Source organism: Protopterus annectens, chromosome 9.part0 (genome assembly GCF_019279795.1).
Source record: "Protopterus annectens isolate FY-2018-M chromosome 9.part0, PAN1.0, whole genome shotgun sequence".
Lineage (NCBI taxonomy): Eukaryota > Metazoa > Chordata > Ceratodontiformes > Protopteridae > Protopterus > Protopterus annectens.
Window position 1 is genome coordinate 953,274,766 of NC_056743.1, and position 14,046 is coordinate 953,288,811.

The 14,046-nt window shown below is 41.0% G+C and overlaps 1 protein-coding gene across 1 annotated transcript in view; it reads right to left on the reverse strand.

Annotated features, from left to right (window-relative positions):
• CCHR9.PART0H9orf64 (chromosome chr9.part0 C9orf64 homolog) overlaps positions 1-7,301 on the reverse strand; it is a 258,953-nt gene extending 251,652 nt beyond the window's left edge. Inside the window, exon 1 of the mRNA XM_044083685.1 lies at positions 7,284-7,301. The gene's annotated coding sequence lies outside the window, so the exon portion shown is untranslated. The remainder of the gene's footprint in view (positions 1-7,283) is intronic.
• Between the last annotated feature and the right edge of the window lie 6,745 nt (positions 7,302-14,046).

The window sequence follows — 14,046 nt, forward strand, 5'->3', positions numbered from 1 at the left end:
GTGACTTAAAGCAGCCTAACATTTTAGCAAAATAAGTAAATTTTTAGTATGTTCCAACCACAACTTATATAATAGATTTCAGATATAATAAATAAGACATATATTGAAGATATCTAAACAGTAAAATACACATCATACAAAAAACATTTCATCATGCTGTTGCAAATATACTGATGTTTTGGAAAATTTAATGCAGAACTGCAAGTGTTAGGGTTACTAAATACATTATTTTGTTTTATGCCGTGTGTGTCCACTGCCTGCTTGGATTTTTGCATTATATTTTTGGAGACTGGTCTGGACTTTATCTGGTGCAGTGGTTTTGTTTTTGCCTGCCTATACTAACATAGCTGTTTTCCTAGAGATCCATAGTTGATTCTGTGCTTTTCAGTATAACAGCAAAACAAAAAAGACACAAATGAAAGAGCGATCCAATGTGTTTCCAACCCTACAATACCTGCTGCTAAATTCTTTCCAGAACTACAAAAAAAGTATTTGCTGCTACGTCCCAATAAAATAATGCTTATTCTAGTCTCCTGAGGTCACACACACACACACACACACACACACACACACACACACACACACACACACACACACACACACGCGCACACACACGCGCACACACACACACACACACACACACAGCTTGTCTTCAAGAGAAGATCTCTAAACACCACCCAAATTGCATAGATCTTAAACAAAAAATTGACAATCATACTGACTACATAGTTAAAACAAACAAAAATGGTGATACAAGCCCAAACCCTACTTTACCAATTCTTCTTTACTTACCACTGCGTAAAACACTGACTTCTCAGTTTATTATTCTCCTACTCGATTCCTACCATCCTCCAAATGAACCACCACCTTAAACGTGAGAAGTGCTTTAACAACAACTCCACATTTGCTTCAAATAAACACACTACAGTACATCACTAAAGAAAACTAACTGGCAAAAACTTACAACTTCTAATTATATTATCATTACTAAAAACACAACACAACATTCTTCAAAGGACAGACAGATGCCTGGTATTAAACCAACCTAATTAAAAATTTCAGCCATACAAGATCTCCTAGGTCTCGATCACAGCATCAAGTCATGGAGATTGTCTCTTAAATGTGCGTAGCAAAAACAGGAATTCCACTCCTACTGATATAACCCATGAAGCTAACTTTAAACTGCTCATAAACAAACTAAAAAAATGCTCCATAACAACTAGATCTGTCTCTGTATAATTTGGCAATGCTGATTAAACAAATCCATACATTTCTGCTGGCCATTTCTCACTCTTAACCACATGCCATTCTTACTTCTTTGATATAGCTAACAGCGTTTCTCTTGCTGTTTCCGGTCAGTAACTGTTTTAATTTTCTTTGAGTATATTATACTTATTTCTCTATCATCTAATCACATATTCTCCACCTATAGACCACTGCTAACTCCAATTTCCAAAGTACAAATTAATCTTTTTTACACTAGCAAACAACAATCTTATGTCACTCTAGTCTCAATGATAGTTAAGTAAGTACTGTATGTTTCCTGCTGCACACTCTGTGTCTGTGGATAACAAACTCGTCTATACTATGATACATACTATGTGTACCTGTAAAATAAATTGGAAAGTGTATGCCACTTTTGTAATATTCAACTGTTACTCATTGTGCAAACTATCCCAGGTGGTGGAAGAGTAACTATCATATATAAAAGCAACTATTTCTGTGAAGCTCTTCTCCTTAGGACTCTGATAAAAAGGGGCCAAAAGCCCGGACATTAAAATATATTATATACACACATAGGATGTACAGTGAAAGCACCCAAATCTCAATGTTCACGCTGACCAGAAAACATCAACATTACAAACGTTGACATTACTTTCGTGCATGCAAAAATAAACGTGAGCCCTCCCAAACCCCTTGCTAATTCTGTATATACTAACTCTGAGATTGCACAATGTCAGGCAAAGGACATAATTCCTAACCATGACAATTGTGTGATCTCACACACACACAAGTCAACCAAAGCGCTAGAGTCAACAAAATTTTTACTGTACTGTTGTGTGTGTATATAATTGCTTACTGTGAGAATTATATCGCCCTAAGTTCTCATTTATAACAAAATGATTTATGTATATCCGTTATCAAGACATTGTCTCTTTTGTCAAGACACTGTTCTTTAATTATGTTCCACTTTAATTATGTTTCACTACTTGAAAGACTGACTTAAATCTCCAAGTAAAATAATGTTGCCTCCTTTTTATCAAGTATAACCCTTTTGTCAACTATTCTAAAATGTTAACACCTGCTCTTGGAGATCTACAAATTATTAATAGGCTGAAATGATGATTGTCACCTTTAAATTCAACATAAGCACCTGCAATAATTAATTTCTGTATTTAAGACAATTTTAACATTCCATTTGTTGTTTTTGTTGTGTGTAAACTGCTACATCCTAACCCATGTCAAGGACTGCAAAGAAATAAATGCACATTTTATTGTGTATGACGAGCTTCTTTTTCCTTCAGCTATAAGATATATTCCTTCAAAAAATAGCAAGCCACATTTAGTTTCAGCATCACCTTCTTGTCCTCTTTTCTAATTCACATACGAGTGCCCTGACACTTTTACTGATTTAGTCTCCCTTAGTGACTCTTCATAATAACCATAATATCCCCAACAGTCTCAGTTTTTCCCTACATCTGTTTGAGGTGAAAACTTCTTCACTACCACTAAATTTAATGTCATTCTCAAATCATTCCCTCTTATATAAACTATAACCTTTTTACTTTTATGTAAAAGTTCTGCCTTTTTAATATACAAACATCACCACTTTTGGCTTGTAGAATGCTTGATACCATCTTTTTTTACAGATCATTTTTTTTTACAAATTTGGGTATCTCTGCCTGTAAGCTGAGGGTCCCTTACAATCCCAATTTTATCGCAAAGGGTACATTAACACCCAGTTTTCCCTCTATGTTCGAATGCATTATCAAATTGTTCCTCTGTACATGACTTTCTTTATTTTCTTTTTAACATGTCTTTTCTCTTTAGTACTTTGTCACTCTCTTTCATTACTACTGAATGTTTGATTGCCCTCTCTGTTCCCTCCTCCATTTCCATTACCTTGTATTTTCTCTTTCATTACTACTGAATGTTTGATTGCCCTCTCTGTTCCCTCCTCCATTTCCATTACCTTGTATTTTCTCTTTCATTACTACTGAATGTTTGATTGCCCTCTCTGTTCCCTCCTCCATTTCCATTACCTTGTATTTTCTCTTTCATTACTACTGAATGTTTGATTGCCCTCTCTGTTCCCTCCTCCATGGCCATTACCTTGTATTTTGGTTTTATTGCTCAGTCCTTCTTGTCTCCTTCTTATGGCAGCTTCTTAAGGGATCCATTACTAATGTTTGCTTCTATTCGATTTGTTAATCTTACTTCCACCTTTTCCTCTCAAATCCTGGGTTATTATTTCTTCTGATGCTTGTACTGGTATTTCTGCGTATGTCAGAGTGCCTCATTCACTATCCAAACATTTCACACATATAACATTTTTATGATGCAACGGTTTTGCAAAGAAATTCTGCTAAAACTTTCTCCACTGTAGCTATATTCCCTCCTAAGTAAGTTGTTGTGTCTTTCGGCTTTTCCCGGCTAGGGGTCGCCACAGTGGAACTCCGGTCCGCTAATGATTAGCAGTTGATTTTTACGTACCGAGTTGCCAGCCCTGATGCACCACCTTCAACAAAGGTACTCCCATTCACGCATGTCTCCACACAGAAGACGCTCTAGCTGAGAGTCGAACCAGACAGCATCTTACTGTGAGGTGACAACGCTACCGCAGCACCAAGTAAACCCCAGAAAAGTTTAAAATGTCGAGTTAAAAAAGAAAAGCAAAGTAAAACTCTGATGGCAGTTGCCTTGTAATCTGTGTAGAACATATCTCTCGACTGTACAGATTTTTGCTTCATAGTTTTGGTCTGTTTCTTAATAAAATTATGGTTTTCTGGCAAATCATTGAGGATTAAAGTCAGAAAATAATGACATACATTTGAGATTCAGACTTCATAACCCTCAGAATAACATATTTTGCATTAGCATGGATTTTCTATCAACTTTCTAAGTTTATAACAGCAATATTTAAAAACTGTCCCTATTTTTGGGCCTTTGTCCCCCATTACTTGTTTTGTCCAGATTTCCTGCCCTAAGAGGTTGAGAGTTATGGTGTAGAGCATCAGTGCCATACAAACGATTAACATTCAGCTTATAAATCAATGCTTTGAAAAGCTTTAATTTCCACAATTCAAAAATCATTTTAATCCTTTCTTATTCATTTCATCTGTTTAAAATTTTAACCAAGTGAAAAGAATCCTTCCTGTTCTCCTTAGTACACATAACACACAAAGGATATAATGAAGCACACAATGTGCAGCCACTTGTGAGTAGCAATGTTGCCTTCCATCCCTTTCCTAAGCGGAAGACTTACACACTCTGAACCAACTGCCCAATGGGCTGATGAGGCTTGAATGCCAGGAACTATAATTATTTAGTATCTTGCTGTAACCCACCACAACATAAGACAAAGAATAGGTAGTAATTCCCTGACATATTGTATCATCTTCTACAACATACACACTCACACTTGCACATTAGCTTGTTCATTTTCATTTGTTTAACAGCCAAAATTAAGTTATGTCCTGTTCCTTTCAAAAGCAGCAGAACAACCCTCAATCAAAGGGACAATCAGCTAATAGGGCTATGGTATCAGAGACAGAAAATTACAGGCTCCTTGTGGTCTCTCACACCAAAATGAATACCAAAACAAAATAGAACAGAGTAATAGTTCTCAAGAGTTGTTTTACTGCCCAGTATCAGATATACTCAGAAAGCAGTTTTTCAGTTTCAGCTGCCAATAAAAGCTTTCTTAAACAATAGACACTCAATGGGTAAAATGACCATCTGACTGATGGTGCTGTAATATAAGGACGGAGAATGTAAAGCTTCTTCCTACAGTACCAAGAAACTAAAGCCAAAACAAAAACTAAGAAATAAACAGTTCCCAAAGACATTTTACTGCCCTCAAGAATTCACATCATCACAAGTCAACATCCTTATTTTCTTTTGCTAGGAAAGTCTGTCTCTAGCATTCTAATCCTCTTCCAAGCAATGGATATGCCCCATGAATGAAAGGACCACTTCAGATGCCAGGGTTGGAAAAAGAATTGCAGAATAACAGTTCCCCAACGTATATACAGCCTTCACTAATGTACACACTTATAGTTCAAACTGTAAAGAAAAGCTGCAAAGCTGCCCCAGTTATTCCAGTGATTTTCAAAGCAGCAGAGATGGCCTCTGACTTCAGGGATCAATGAGCTGATATGGGATGTCAGAGTCAGAAACGGCACAGCTTTGTGCTGTCTTTTCACAAACTAAAAAAAGCTATAAAAAAGAATAAAGTAACCCTTAATACACACACACAGCAGGCCATTAAATTTCTTTTGAAAAGAACAGGGAAAGGATCCTTTTCTTCCAAATGGTGAAAAGGTCAATCACCAAATTGCCCCAGTTCCAGAAAATGATGACCAAGTATAATTCCCTAATCCTCAGCTTCAAGACGGGACTGTAACCAAAGGTCAGGAAGCTTGAGAGTGCATTCGCTCTCTCAGAGATGTGAATGGCGGTAGGGTGATGTCACAGTCTCTCTTGCTCACTTCCAGACATGCATCACCTCTCTGGACAGGGTCCATGAGCATGCAACTGGCTGTCTAAATGTAGCAGAAGGTACACTGTTCTCCGATTCCCTTTTTGAGATTTCAATGCAGGCACATTGCACATAGCTCCAAATGATTTATGTGAAGACTCCTGTCTCCATGGGGTTTGCTTCTTCTGATATGAAAAGAAAGCTAGATGGGCTCCCCAACACACTAGCAGAGCTTCTATCAACACCTGTGTCAGGTTCTGCTAAGCCAAGCAAAGGCCCATGTTGCAATTTATGGAAACAGTCTACCACCCAAAAAGCCTGAAAAGAAGGATCTTCTACCAGAAGAAATGTTATGAGGCTGTGGTAATTTTCTGCAGATACAGATTCATCCATATCATCAAGAGTGTGAAAATAAATGTGAACAATGTGGCTGCCAGAAGACCCAAGAAATAATAGGAGGATCCAAACATGAACTCTTCATTGGGTCCTCATCCAGGAAGCCAAGGCTATGACCTCCTGGTCTCTTTCTACAGACAAGAACTGACACTAAATACAAATCAGCACTGCTAATTATAAAGTCATTTTATGGCTTAGGATCAGTGAGAAGTTCTCCCAGTTTATGAAGGTCCTCAAGCTCTACATTCATAGACACACTAAAGTTAAGACTTTTACAACATTGTTCAACAATCCTACCAGAAGTCACTTGTTCTGGCAGAGGAGCACATGAAGGACCTTCTGCTATAAAACTTCCAGCACTATGACTAGCATCTTAATATGTTAGGTGCAGAGGAAAGACCAAATGACACAGCAATGCTTTTTAAAGTGGTACTAATTCATGGCAAACAAAGGGGCATTATGTGAAATCTTAGGAAATGATATGCCAAAAGGCTTCCATCGCATTCAAAAATAACATGTATGCTCACTTCAGTTGCAGTAGGAATGACCCCCTGGAGAATCACCATCCAGAACCTCATGTATCTGCTGTACTTGTTGAAGCTGATGACATCCAGGACAGGGCAGTAGAGACACAACCTAAATGGAAAGCAGCAAAAAACTTTGCCTAAAGCTGAAGGAAAAGCAACCTCCAAAGCCACACAGAAGAATAGCATCTGGAACCTTCATAACAGCTCTATGGAGACAGCCTGTTCATTGAACAAAGCTATCTCTGGATGAAGACCTAAAAGTTCTAAATCAGTTTTTTCCATGACCAAACCTAGCACTCAAAAATCTTTGTCCCGACTTAAAGCACTGCCAGCAGAGAACCAGCCACCTATGGATGGCCTTAGACAGCAATCAAGAGGCGCCTCCCTTAGGGGACTTGATCATCATTGCCCATGGAGGCAAGACTACCTGATGCTGGACAGCCTTCCTCATTTTAAATAGGATGTCTTCTTCCTAGAAGACTAGGACAGACCATATTTTTTAAAATGTTGCAAATATGTTCCTGTATCCTAAGTTTAAGTCTCACCAATATAGCTGAGACCACAAGGACATTGTAGGGGCACAGGTATGTTCCTGAACCTGCTGCCCTAATTAGAGCATCTGTACAATCAAAGACGAAGCAGGTTATGTAAATACTCACTGTGGAGACTGTAGTTAAGGGTCTTAAGCAGATCTTCTATGATCTTCAAATCAAGATGATCTTCCAGCTTCTTCACAGCCTGATTCACTTGGAAATATACTATGGCCTCGGGAAATATGGTAGACGGATGTGATCATAAAGAAGTCTGCCTTAGAATGCTTGATTGGGATATGTCTCTGCTATGATAAAAGTTTGTAGAGAGCATCAGTCTTCTCAAAAGCAGTGGAAGCAGTATCTAAACAGATATTTAAACAGACATTTCCAGGCTGCAAAGTCAGCATTCTTAACACTAGGCTTCATGGGTAGGACAGTCCAGGGTCCCTCATCCTTCTTGCCCATATAATGAATAAAATTTCCCTGGAGAGAAAAGAAGAGGAACTAAAGACCAATCCATAAAGGAGTTCATTAGCCTGAGAGTTGCACTGAAGCATACAAAGGCAGTCACGAGGAAGAGACAATTCACTATCCTTAACTGTCTCAAAGATAATGGCTTATTGTTATTCCAAGTTCCCTTCCTGGGATAGTGAGGGTAAGGAAGAAAGTACAGTTGAGTACACTTACCATAAATATAGATGTTCGAGTGTATTCACTGTTGTAGTCATCACATTTGGGTTATCTGCCTGCAGGTAGCCCTCAGCCGGCCTGAATACCAGAGTCTTCGGATTTCTGCGTCGGATGCTCTCTCTTCTTCCATGACATCAGGTCGTCAGGGGTATAAACATGCAGCTGATGCCATTACATCAGTTTTTCTTGCCCCAGATGTCAGGTGCCCCCACAATAGGAAGCAATTATACGGTATAGTAAACCCCCATCAAAAAGCAAATACACCAGAAAAAATAAATATACCAAACAAGAGGGAAAGGTAGAGCCAAGAGAAGTCAGGGGGTTGGAGGGAGGGTAACAGGACTGCAACAGTGAATATACTCGAACATTTACATTTATGGTAAGTGTGCACAACTGTACTATGTTCTTCGTGTTTCACTATTGCAGTCATCACATTTGGGTTGATTCCCAAAGCTAAGGAAGGGAGGAGGAAGTTAAAGATCATTAGGGCCAGCTATTAAGCCCTGCAAGACTGCAGTGGCAAATCCAGCTCTGGATTTAGAAGAGATAGGCATGTGGTAATGCTTGGTGAAGATATGTACAGAGCTCCAGGTAGCAGCTTCTAGGATGTCCCTGGTAGGGACTCCTCTGAGAAAAGCCGCAGAGGTAGATGCAGCCCTGGTGGAATGCAATCTTATTCCCTGTAGGGTAGGTTTTCCATGGTGCTTGTAGCAGAAATTAATGCAATGGGCTATCCATTTGGAAATGGTTTATTTTGAAATGGCCTTCCCCTCTGCCCCTGCAGCAAAGCCAACTAGCAGCTGTTCAGATTTTCTGAGAGGTTTAGTCCTGTCCAAATAAAATCTAAGTTGTCTGTGCACATCCAGAGAGTGCAGTATTCGTTCCCCTTTGTTTTGTGGATTAGGGAAAAAAGTAGGCAAATGAATGGACTGATTTAGGGCCACACTAGACACTACCTTGGGCATAAAGGAAGGATTAGTCCCGAGGGAAACCCTGTCCGCATGGAAGATAATGAAGGGTTCCACTGCCATGAGGGCCTGTAATTCAGACACTCTTCTTGCTGAAATGATGGCTAGAAAGAAGGCTGTTTTCCAAGAAAGGAATTTCAACTCTGCTGTTGCAGCTGGCTCAAAGAAGGGGAGAGTGAGCTTTTCCAATACAAAAAGTTAAGGTCCCAGGCTGGAGTGAGAGCTCTCGAGAGGTCTTACATTTCTGGCCCCTCTAAGGAATTGTTTTAGCAAGGGGTGAGAGAAGAGGGGTGGCTCAGTGTTATAATGTGCTGAAATGGCAGAGGCATGAATTTTAATTGACGAGAAGGATAGGCCCTTGTGGAGCATTTCTGTTAAGTACTGTAGAATATGAGGTAAGCTGGGCACCATTGTGCCCATCCCTTTCTAGTACTAGGCCTCCTTGCCTCCAGAATGACATCCAGCACCTGCTTACTGAGGGATGCTAGAGGAGATCTCAAGGAATTAGCCAGGCTGCAAGGTTCAGGACTTGAAGTTGAGGGTTCAGAATCTGGCCCACCTGCTGGGACAGCAGGGAAGGGGCCTGAGGCAGGTGCCATGGTTGCAGCAGTGTCATATTGCGCAAGAGGGGGTACCAGTGCTGGTGTGGCCAGTCTGGTGCAATCAGTATTGTCCTTGGATTGTCCTGTTTGACCTTTTGTAGAACCTTTGAGAGGACAGGCAGAGGGGGGAAAGGCATAAACCGAGAGGCTTTCCCAGGTAAAGGACAGAGCATCCACTTTCCAAGCTTGACTGTGGGGAGTACTTGTGCAGAATTTGTTCAACTGGTAGTTTTGAGGGGAGGCAAACAGGTCTATCTCTGGAGTCCCCCATTTGTTCCTCAAGAGATTGAATATTTTGGGTTCTAGTTTCCATTTGCGTGGGTCCATGAAATTTCTGCTTAAGTCGTCTGCCAGTGAATTTAGTTTGCCTGGCAGCAATTGAGCTTGTGGTATACTTGGTAGCTCAAGGCTGTGTTCCACAGAGCTATGGCTAGCCTGCAGAGAGGGTATAAGTGGGTTCCCCCCTGCTTGTTTATGTACCACATAACTGTGGTGTTGTCTGTCTTTACCAATAGTTGTCCTGGAAGAATACAGTCTTTGAAGGCTGTCAGAGCATTCTGTACAGCTAACATTTCTTTTTGACTGATATGCAGGTGCACCTGTCTCAGGTTCCATTTGCCCTAAATGCACTGCCCTGCCATGTGAGCCCCCCCCATGCATAGTCTGATGCACCTGTTGTTAGGGTTTGGGCAGCAGGGTGTAGAGTGAAAGGGGGTCCCTTGTTGTGATAGCAGGCCTCTACCCACCAAAGAACTCTTGTCTTCATACAAGGAATGATAGAAATCATTGTTTCCAGGTCCTGAGAATGTTGACACCATAGGCTTTTTAGATACCATTGGAGTTTCCTCATATGCAGTCTTACATATGGAATTAGTAGAATGCAAGAGGCCATGAACCCCAGGGCTTGCAGTATTTTCCTTGCAGATAGCTGGGATTTTGTGGCCAATAGTTTGAAGTAGGTTGTCAAACTTGTTTCTCCAGAGTGAGGAATGCCATCTGGGAAGTTGTGTTCAAGCTTGCTCCCAGGAATACAATCTGTTGACAGGGTACTAGCTGAGATTTCTTTTCGTTGGTGGTGTACCCCAGTGAGGTTAGAAGTTTCTTTACGAATGCCAGGTGTTGTAATAGCAAGTCCTGGCTTTCTGCCTGAATCAGACAATCGTCCAAGTATGGATAAATTTGAATATTTCTCTGCCTGCAAAATGTAATGGCTGGAGCTAAACACTTTGTGAATACCCTGGGCGCAGTAGATAAGCCAAAGTGAGGTGCACAAAACTGACAGTGCATGGAGCCTGCCCTGAAGCGTAGATAGTTCCTGCAAGATTCCCTTATTGGGATGTGCAGGTAAGCTTCTTTAAGTCTAGGCTTGCCAGCCAGGCATCCTTGGCAAACATATGAAGAAGCTGTTGAAGAGTTAGCATTTTGAATTTTGGAACTACCAGGAAGGTGTTGAGAACAGAGAGGTCCAGGATAGGATGCCAGAAGTTGTCTTTTCTAGTTAAAGTCTTGAAAATAAAAACTTTGTCCCCTTTGTTCTGCTGGGACAGGCTGAATAGCCCTGATACTGACAGGAGAGAGAACCTGATGTTGGGCCTCCGCCCACTGATTTGGGGGTAGGTCTGGCCAACCATTTGGGGTTGGTAGTGTGTGGAAGTGGAATCTGTATCCTTGGGAGACTATGTTCAAAACCCATTTGTCCTGAGTAATGAGTTTACAGTTTTTTGCATGCAGGGCAAGCTTTCCCCTAAGGGAGCAGGTAGTTGAGCAGGGCTTGGAAGGGTTAGGATTAAGTCATTGTGACAATTTTACGTAGGGGGGTGGCTTACTACTCCCTGCTTTGGAAGTGGGATCTCCCCAATGCTTAGGTCTGTGCATAGCCTGAGACTGTAGCCTAGGTGGTCTGCTGTTCCTGGGTTTGGACTGAGAAAGCCTGGAAGAGACTGGAAAGGACCAGTTCTTGGAAGGCCAATGCCTACTGAATCTGGGAGGCTGTACTTGTGGGAAATCTTTAACAGTTTGCATAGATTTAGCTTTTTCCTCCATCCTTTTGAGGACTTCTTCTGCTTTGTTGCCAAAAAGGCAGTCTTGGTTTAAGGCAGCATCCAGTAATTTAGTTTTAACATGATCTGGCAAGTTTTGTTCCTTAAGCCAAGCATGCCTTCCAAGTACAGACCCAGTGACAGCAGCCCTGCAAGATGCTTCTAAAGCGTCAAAACCACATTGCAAAGTATGTTTACCAACTTGTTCTGCTGAATGCATTAAATCTTGCAATTCTTTGTGTTCAGCACAGTCAGGAATTAACATCATTTTCTGTTTAAGTAGTCCCATAATATGCTGCTGATACTTTTAACATATGAAACTGGCAATTTAAAGCCCTAACGGCCAAAGTAGCAGAAGTGTATACCTTCTTACCCAATCTGTCTAAGGCTCTAGAATCTCTATCAGAAGGTAGGATTTTTGGCAGCAGTAGCCTTAATGCCTTTAGGTCCTTGGGAAATGGTCTCTGGATCCGCAGAAGGATTCTTGAAGAGGAACTTGTGAGAGTTAGGTACTCTGTAGTACCGGTCAGGTTTTCTGGGAGCTGGAGGTAAAGTGTCTGGGTAAGGCTAGATTCCAAGAAAGCATTATCTACAATGTCCAGAACAGGAGTGATAGCTAAAGGCCTGTGTTGAGGCAGGAGTAAGAATTCCCCAAGTCTCTTTTTGGACTCAAAGTAATCCTGGCTTTCCCAGCGGAAATGCTCCCCAAGAGTATGCAAGGTTTTACCGAAAAAAAGATCTTCTGGAGGGGAAGCCGAGGGAATGGAATCCTCTGCATCAGAATCCTCATAAGTAGATAAGAGCAAATCCTGGTAATCAGAAGGAGCATAAATATCAGATTCCTGATCAGACGAATCAGAAGGAAAATCAGTTCTAGGTCTCTTAGAGGGGGAAGGTTGGCTTCCCCGAATTACAGTAATAAGGTCTTCAGCCATTCTAAGCATTTGTTTTTGAGGCATATGGGCCTGGGCCTGCGGTTTGGTTTGGTCATTGGTTTTCTAGGCGTAGTGCGAGCTTTTGGCCTGGATGAAAACAATGGCATTGGTTTAATATGAATGTCTGTAAGCCTGAATACACCCTCAGAAGCCAGTGCCTGCACAGCGACTCTGGATCCATCCATGGTAGAGACATCCACAGGTTCCATAGTCGAAGAAGCATCCGAATGGGTCTCAGTAGAGGCCTGCGAATCTGAAGTAGCAGTATCAGGGGCTGCGAAAGCACCTCATTAAGTACCGGCGGACTGGCGACTAGCTTAACAGAAGCGTCATCGGCAGTTTTGGACCTATGCGGTCTGTCTTTATCCTTACGTTTTTTCGGAAGAACGGTAGCCAGATGGCTTAATGAAGCCATTTCGGAGTACACAGATTGAGTACGAAAGTAATTAGCTGCAAAAATAGCCCAACAATGAATAGTTCGGGCTTTGAACAAGGCACAAAACAGAGAGAGGGACGTTGTGGTCTAGGCCTAAACACGGGATGCAGTACGAATTAAAATCTCTATGAGGTATTTGCTTTCCACAGGTAAGATAATTGTTAACTTTTACTGACTTCGGTTAGAGCATGAAAAAGGATCCCCAATGGGGTACTTATCTTTTTTTGAAGACTTCGGGTCTGAAACTCGAAAACGAAAATTTCAGGAGATGGCTGACCGGCACTTGCAAACTGCTTCTGCTTCGGGCACCGCACGGCAAGAAAGACGTAATGGCATCGACTGCATGTTTTATACCCCTGACGACCTTACATCATGGAAGAAGAGACAGCATCCGATGCAGAAATCCGAAAACTCTGGTATTCAGGCCGGCTGAGGGCTACCTGCAGGCAGATAACCCAAATGTGATGACTGCAACAGTGAAACACGAAGAACATCTTGTCATTTTTTTTTTTTTTTTTAAACATCTTTATTAAATTATCACTAAAGACATAGGCAAACATACATTAACAGAAAAGAAAAACCACTGTAACATTTTTCCTTTTAAATACAATATACATCACACATATTTTCTCTGCTACTATCATTGGTCCAACATTACAGACAATTGCTCTGAATTCCTGCTTTCCCTTAAACCTCACTCCCCTTCTCCTGAGCATTATTTTGCATGTATTGCTCCCACAATTTCCATCTACTTCCTCCTTCCCTTTTCTAAAGATCCCTCTTCCAGTTCTTTTATCTCTTTTATAGTAACCAGTACATTACATGCAGTTGATGTACACCATGATTTCCATTTTTTAGTAACTGCTTTTTTGGCAGCCAACAGAATTAAACTTAACAAGGCCTTAGGCAACTCATATCATGTATCTCCAGGTCAAAAGAATAATTTCCTTACTTACAGCCATTTGCTCACCCAATATTTCTGATAGGAGTACTCTGTAGGGAATTTTTAAATTCTGCAAGCTCAATACACTCAAAACACATACTCCCAGTTACCTCTTTGTTTTCCATCACACCTCCAACACTTTCTATCTACCCGAGGAAAGTTCTTTGCATAGGCATTTTTTATACCCCAAGCAAACTTCAAACACTTCCACAAGGGGGGATCCACCTTGAATCCCAGGAACTACCACCCCCCCCATCAGTCTGACGAGCCTGATTT